Here is a 7,500-nt window from a genome sequence, read left to right as displayed (position 1 = left end):
CTCGAAATAGTATAACGTGCGCACGAAATAGGTATAACGTGCCCACGAAATGCTTATTTGTGGCCACGAAATACTATTTCGAGGCCACAAATAAGTATAACGTGCGCACGAAATACTTATTTGTGGCCACAAAATACTATTTCGAGGCCACGAAACACTTGACGATATATATATGTATATAATCCCAGGGCACATTCACTAGAACCTGCGTCAGCCATAGTACGGAGTCCTTGCTGTTGCTGATGTCCTAAGGTGAGTGTATTATATTTTTTATTTATTTTATATTGTTCTCCCGCATTTCGGCAGTTATTTATTCAGACCTATCTTTGTTACTATGTTCTAAATGGTATCTGCTGACGTTTCAAACGTTGTATCCTCATGTTGTTACTACACGTTGTTTTGTTGTGCTAATATGTAGCCGTAAACTCATTTTTAACTGTAGGACGTGCGGCGGCCCCGCAGCACACTTTCAAAGTAGAGCAAGGCTGAAGGCTACTAATAAACGAGGTATGTTCAACATAAAACCTGAGTTCTCTGTGTCATTAAGGTGTCTCTCTTTTACCCTGGCCACATCACCATGCTAGCTGGTGCAACTAATCTGGTCTGGACAATAATAACAGTTTTAGATGGAAAGCATCTTAAAATTGCCTCTTTTTTTTGCTGAACATCTCCTTTGAAAGTAGCATCATGTGAGTCACACTTGTTAAGGTAATACATGCTAAATGAGCCGTAGCTTTCAATGCATCACCGGATGAACCCTTGCAGTTACAGTAGCTCAGTTCTGGTATCACGTTGCCAAGGGAACTAATAAAGCATACAGAGATCGGAATGATTTTGTATTGATGCAGGTTGTCATTGCTCATACTGAACAACTTAAACTCCAATATTGACAATCGCTCCATTCCTTATTACCATAGATAATATCTAAGTAATAAAACAATCATTATCAAATTCTGATTTGCCATAGATAAAGTGATTTTATAGGTAGGCTATCATGTTTAAATCTGCTACATAAAATTTATAACTGAGTGTCAAAATACTAATTTCATTTTCATGTGGTTTAGAGGTCAGCTATGGATACTCGGCTGCGAGAATTTTTAACAGAGCGCAAAATTGAAGAAGATGTGATCAAGAAACTTGAAGATGAGAATGTAAGCCACTGCAGCTGTTGCTGTGTGTGTGTGTCTGTGTGTTTATTTTTGAACGGAGAGCCGCAATCCATAATTTACTATGCACATTCTAAATTTTTATTTATTGTATTTCATATTTTTGTTTAATCAGTGACATGATATGTTTAAAGAGTAATTTAAAAAGTAATCTTTGTTCATCTTATGTTGGACAAATGTGTACCACATTACCAAAAGTATCTGTTATCAAAAGTAGATAGCAAAAAACAACTCTAAAATATGCAGTTGTATGTATTCATTGTTTTTTTAATATTGACAATTTTATTAATTTGTTGTTTATATTTTTCAGATTGATGAAACTGTCATTCCCTTAATGACAGACAGTGACCTGGCAAAGTACATCCCCAAAGTTGGCGATAGAGTCTCCACTGTGGCCTTCTGCAGACAAGCAACACTGTCACGGACGTCACCATCCAGGAAAGAATCTATACTCTCAAGGCTACGACAAAGACTGACAGGAGCTGAGGGAATGCCTCCTAAAAAGAGATTGTCTCAGTGGGCAGAAAATAAAAATGCAAAACGAACAGTGAGACGAATTGAGCTTGGCTGGATGGATTTTGATGAAGAGAAGGGTGGGTTCAAACAGATGAAGTCTGTAAGTGGTGGTGGAACAAGGCATTTATCTGTAGATAAAAATGAAACAGTGTCAAATATCAAACTTATGGCTGAAAATCTTTTTTTCCCCAATGGCATCTCAAAAAAAAACAAAAGTCTTTCACACTATTCAACTCATATTGAGAGCTCACAGATGCATGTGGATGCTTCCAGTACAGTTGATGAGTTGTATAAGCAAAGTAAGGTCAAAATTCTGCGACTTTATCTGTGTACCAGAAAGAAAACACAACAGCAGCCCCAAGACTTAGAGGCCGATCATGCAATAACCCAGCCCTCTGTGGTAGATCTCACTGACAATGAACCTAATCATGCTGCTGATGATCTGTTGGTGGAAAACATAAATTCAGAACCATCAAACCACTTTGTAATTAATGATGGAGCTTCCATAAGTGGATATTTGGAACTGAATGACACATTACCATGGGATGGTCTGCCAATTGTAGGTGAAAGTGAAGATTCTGATGCAGTTGTTATTATTAGTGGGGATAACAGGGTGGATATTAGTGTGGTTGAACTGAACCCTGAAACACCGTTTACAGAAAAAGAGTCTGATCCACCTCATCACACATCGTCTCTCTCAGCGGGGCTGACAGGAGAGGCCAATATTCCTGACCAAGCACCCCCTGAACCACGATCTTGTCCTGTGGTACTGACTGTTAGAAGAGGTCATTGTCTTACTGATTTGATCAGTGCCTTTAAGGACTCAAACATTATTTCATCTGAGGTCAATATCAAAATGTTGTTACCAAATGGAGAGCTTGAACAGGGGGAAGGAAGTGGTGTTTTGCGGGACTGCCTGACAGAATTTTGGATGGATTTCTATGACAGCTGCACATTGGGAGTTGAGGTGAAAGTCCCATTCATCCGGCATGACTTTCAGTGTGAAGAATGGCAGGCTATAGCTAGAGTGTTTGTTGTAGGGTGGAAACAAGCTGGTTACTTCCCAGTGAAGCTTGCAATACCCTTTCTGGAGGAGATATTGTATGGCTCGACAACCAGTAGTTTAAAAGATTCCTTTCTTTTGTACGTCTCACAAGAAGAGCGATCTGTTCTCCTGAAGGCTTTGGATGACTTCAATTCAGTGGATACAGATGAATTGCTGGAAGTACTTGATGCACATGAGTGCAAGCAGGTTCCTACTAAGGACACACTGCTCCCTGTTTTGGCACAGATAGGACACAAAGTACTTATTCAGGCCCCAATGTTTGTAATCAAGTGCTGGCGTCCCGTTGTGGGTTCTGTAGCTGGTTTACTCCCACCAGAAGGACTGCATCATTTCATTGCAGAAAAAAAGCCAACTGTAAAAACAGTGAAGGAGCTTCTAATCTTTCCAGAGCAGATGACAGCTGCCCAGTCAACAGTTTCTCGTTACCTGAAAAGGTACATTGGAGAAATTGATTTCAATTATCTTCAGCTGTTCCTGCGGTTCTGTACAGGATCCAATCTGTTGGATAAAGCCATACTAATTGAGTTCATAGAAACTACAGATTTCCTCCGCAGACCACAATCCCACACATGTGGATGTGTACTAAAGCTGCCCCTTGGTTATCACAGCTATCCAGACTTTCGCAGTGAATTTAACAGCATTCTCGCAAGCTCTATGTGGGTGATGGATGTGGTGTAGGTCAGTGTAACCCAACCTTGGTCCTCAAGGCACTCTGCCCTACACGTTTTAGGTTTTCCACCCTAACAGTTCATAGAAACACGGGTGTAGTTAACAGTAACATGAAGGAATGATTGTCAATGTTCAATAGACTGGGTGGTTAAGTTCTCTTAACAGTGTAGCCCGTTGTGCCTTTTTCATGTGCAACCTTTTTTCACCTGGTCAGTATGTGCTTTCTTAGTTTCTCCCCCAAATTAAAATATTAAGCTAAAGGGAATGTTCAGGTTTTTTGAAGTGGAGTTACTTGTAGTAGACAGCACTGAGCACTCTGACTTTGCAGAAGCAGTAGTGAGTGTTGGGGACAAAATAAGGCAACAAATTGCTTGATGAATCAGAAAAATACATATACATATTTAAATAATATTTTCAGTGCTTCACCTGGTGGGAATCCGTACACTAAACGTAGAAGTGCATTTGTTCCTGCTGCACACATTGTTACTGTGTTTTTGGCTAGTGCCAAAATCAATTACTAATTTTAACATTCTAATACTTTTTTACTACAGGAAGAGTAACAAATATTTCCGATATAGCATACAGTAACAGTTCTACAAGCTGGAAGATTGCTGAGTGCTGTCTACTGTATATGAAAAGATAAGTACAACACCATTACAAATACCATATTCCAACTGATTAAGCATGTTCTATATTAAAGTATTTCAGACGTTTGCAGAAATCTTAATAGAAACAAGAATGTGAACCTTTATGTTCCTAATGGGTTTAGAAGAAAAGTTGTCAATTACAGAGACTGATTGTAAAGAGGTTTGTATAACATTTTAGAAATAACTGTTATTTTATCCTGTTATTATATGCAAAATACAACCTGTTTTTGAGTATGGTGTATTTTGAAAGACACCAGTAAACCATTCTCATTTGTACAAACATTGTCCTCTCTGTTACATTCTATACATCTTTAAACATGAACATGTCTAATGACACCCCTGAAAGTTATTTAACTACTCATTCTATGTCATACACCTGCTGTGCTTTGTAAGAAAAGAAACCGCTCTTTATCAAACATGGGATTGCTTTAATCTATTCCACAATAACAAAATTATAGGCTAACATTTGGAGCATTGGTTACACAACTATGATTCCACACTTTAGCCTACTTGGTCTTCTTGTCTAATTGATCACAACATTAGAAATATTGCCAGTCTATGTTGTTGTTCTCCAAGGTGCTATTGTTTTTGTTAGAAATGAACACATTTTTGCTACCAAAAAAATATTATGAACAACTTTTGATGCTTTAACAGTGTGATAAGTTTAACTCAATCCCAAAAGGATTTATTTTTTTCTAACCTATATCATATTTTAGTTTAATACTCCACGCTTTGTAGCTACCAAGAGCAAGCAACAGTTCATGATGAGTTCATTTACTGACATGGATAACATGAAAATTATGTTATACAGTCTTTTCTGATAATTTTGATACAAAGACAAGATAACTACACACTGGAGAAAAATAATTACTTAATAATAAGTACATTAAGCTGTAACAATACGTACTAAAGTACAAAATGTACTACATTTGTATGTTTGTGTCCATTTAAGTAGCCTCAAATAACTGTGAACGAAGTGTATCCCTGAGATGAAAATATAAATCAAGGGCCTGGGACATGGTAGATGGGAATTCCAAGCTTGATTCCTCCATTATTATTGTGCACAAATCAAACACTTGCACATCACATGGGACGGAACTAACAAAAGTGCAGCTATTTTTACACAAGGTCAAATCTTCTGTCAGTGGAACGAGACAGTCTTCTGCACCCCAAAGGTGAGGGGCCATGTGCATGACATCAGGTATCCCACAGGGCACGTTGTTATTCTTTGAGGGCCTTATACGGTGAGCATTCCAAACACTCCGGATGTCATTCAATACCTCCTGATAAAGAAACAAGAATTAGGTCAGAGCTGTAATGCAAGGCCTTTTTAAAATGTCATTATGGCATAAAATAAGTGTGGTGCATCCTTAAATGAATTGTAAAGCAGCAATGTTTTGGATGCAGTTTAATGAAAACCAAAGGAAGAGGGAGTGATGTCAAAAAAAGAAAAGAAAGAACCACACCAGGCAAACCACTGAGTTGTGGGATCTGGGCTTTATACTAATACTAATACTAATACTAATACTAATCTTGGGGCGGATGCGCAAAGCTTTTCAACTTTATACGCATAATACAGGTAACAAAATCAATATTTTTCAATCCCATGAGGGGATCCAATATCATCTCAGACCTGAATGTACCAATGATAGAGCGCTGAAGAGTTACTGATGCGTGAAGCCTCTGACTGCTTTTGACAGACTGGCAGTGACAGATCGGTAGCTGCAGCATAACTGCTGATGCAGAATGAGCGCAGACAAGCCAACCCCCCCCCCAAAAAACAACAACAACAACATTTAAGTTGTGCTGACTTCTGATCAGTTCAATTGGCGAAGTGTTCCCTGATTTCAAAACTTTGGCTGGGTTGATGCTTCAGCCTCCATTACGCACATACAGAGCGCAGCTGACCTACTTCCACAACGTTAGGAATACATTGCATTTACCGTTCGGTAAAGGTAACGTCGTTTTAACAATGTAAATGGTAATTTTGTTACCCTTTCTGCTAAAACAGCGTAATTTAATGTAATTAATTACCACCACTGGTTATCATAATATGGAACATTTACCTGAATGATTGGCATGAAGCAGAACTGTGACAGAGCTTTGTCAATGAAATCCCCAGAGAAGAATCCTTCGTCCTTCAGTTCTCCTAGAAGCGTGATCCATGTCTCGACTCCTTCTTTTCTCATCACTCCCCACCAGCTCTCAATTCTCTGGTTTGCGGTACTTGCTCCTGTGACGTAGCTTCTGTCTCCTGCTCTATCATCCCCGTCATTTCTCCGTAAATAACGCTGGAGGTCTCTGACCAACACGTTCTCAGTGCCCATGTCAGTTCGTACGAGCCTGGGGAATCCCCCCCGGCTCTCCACTGCTTCCACAAAGTAACCTCCGATAACCTTTGGGTCACTGTTAGTGTGTGCGGCCCGCAGCCAAATGATGTTGCGTGAGAAACCGTCGATGCATCCATTAATACATATCCCATATGGCTTCAGTTTGTCATAAGAGTCTATGTGCCACACAAAGTTAGGGCCCTGAGCAAAATATTGCCTCCTTCTGAGACGTCTGGTCTGGCGAACCTGGGAACCTACTGGGTCCAGCAAAGAGATGAGGATCCTGACATCTTCTTTCCTGATCGCAATGCCGTGTTGTTTGCACTTTGTAAACATCCACCGATAACCGTGATCCTTCCCAGGCCCTTGCAGTTGGTTTACAATAAAATCTATCCCGGCGTCCAGGTCGTACTTACGTCTGTAAAGTGACTTGGCTCTCAATATCCGATTTAAATGTCTCTCCGTAACGATGGTTCCTTGCATTGCCAGGCTTTTCAAAATGCATTTGTAGCTCATTCCCAGCCTAAAATAAAACTCAATCATACTGTCTCTGTCCATGGTGTATAGGTTTAGCCTACTCTTATGCTTGTGTCTCTATGCAGCTGTCCAGGAATTGTATCAATATGATGCGCCCACGTTATCTATTTCGTGGCCACAAATGCGTAATTTGTTGCCACGTTATACCCAATTCGTGCCCACAAATTAGCATTTCGTGCGCACGTTATACCTATTTCGTGGCCTCGAAATACTATTTCGTGGCCACAAATACGTACTTCGTGCGCACGTTATACCTATTTCGTGGCCTCGAAATAGTATTTCGTGGCCACAATTTATTTATTTTTTGGACCATGTCATCAGAGGGGCTCCGTACTCATGACTCATTGAGTGATGCCATTGACTGCACAGTCCCTGGCATGCAATCTGTATATGTCACATTTTGAGATTGCCTTGGAAACCCTACTGGGCAGGTACTAAGAAGGTACTATCAGCTAACGGAAAACCCTATAGACCGAGCTGAGTCAAGTTAAGCCAAGCCAGGTAGGTGCTAGTGGAAAAGGGCTATCGGAGCTCACAAGGTCTTATTAAAATTGAGGCCATTCAATTTC

The sequence above is a fragment of the Pelmatolapia mariae genome, linkage group LG20 (assembly GCF_036321145.2).
Source record: "Pelmatolapia mariae isolate MD_Pm_ZW linkage group LG20, Pm_UMD_F_2, whole genome shotgun sequence".
In the NCBI taxonomy this organism is placed as follows: Eukaryota; Metazoa; Chordata; class Actinopteri; order Cichliformes; family Cichlidae; genus Pelmatolapia; species Pelmatolapia mariae.
Note: the sequence above shows the minus strand (reverse complement) of the source record.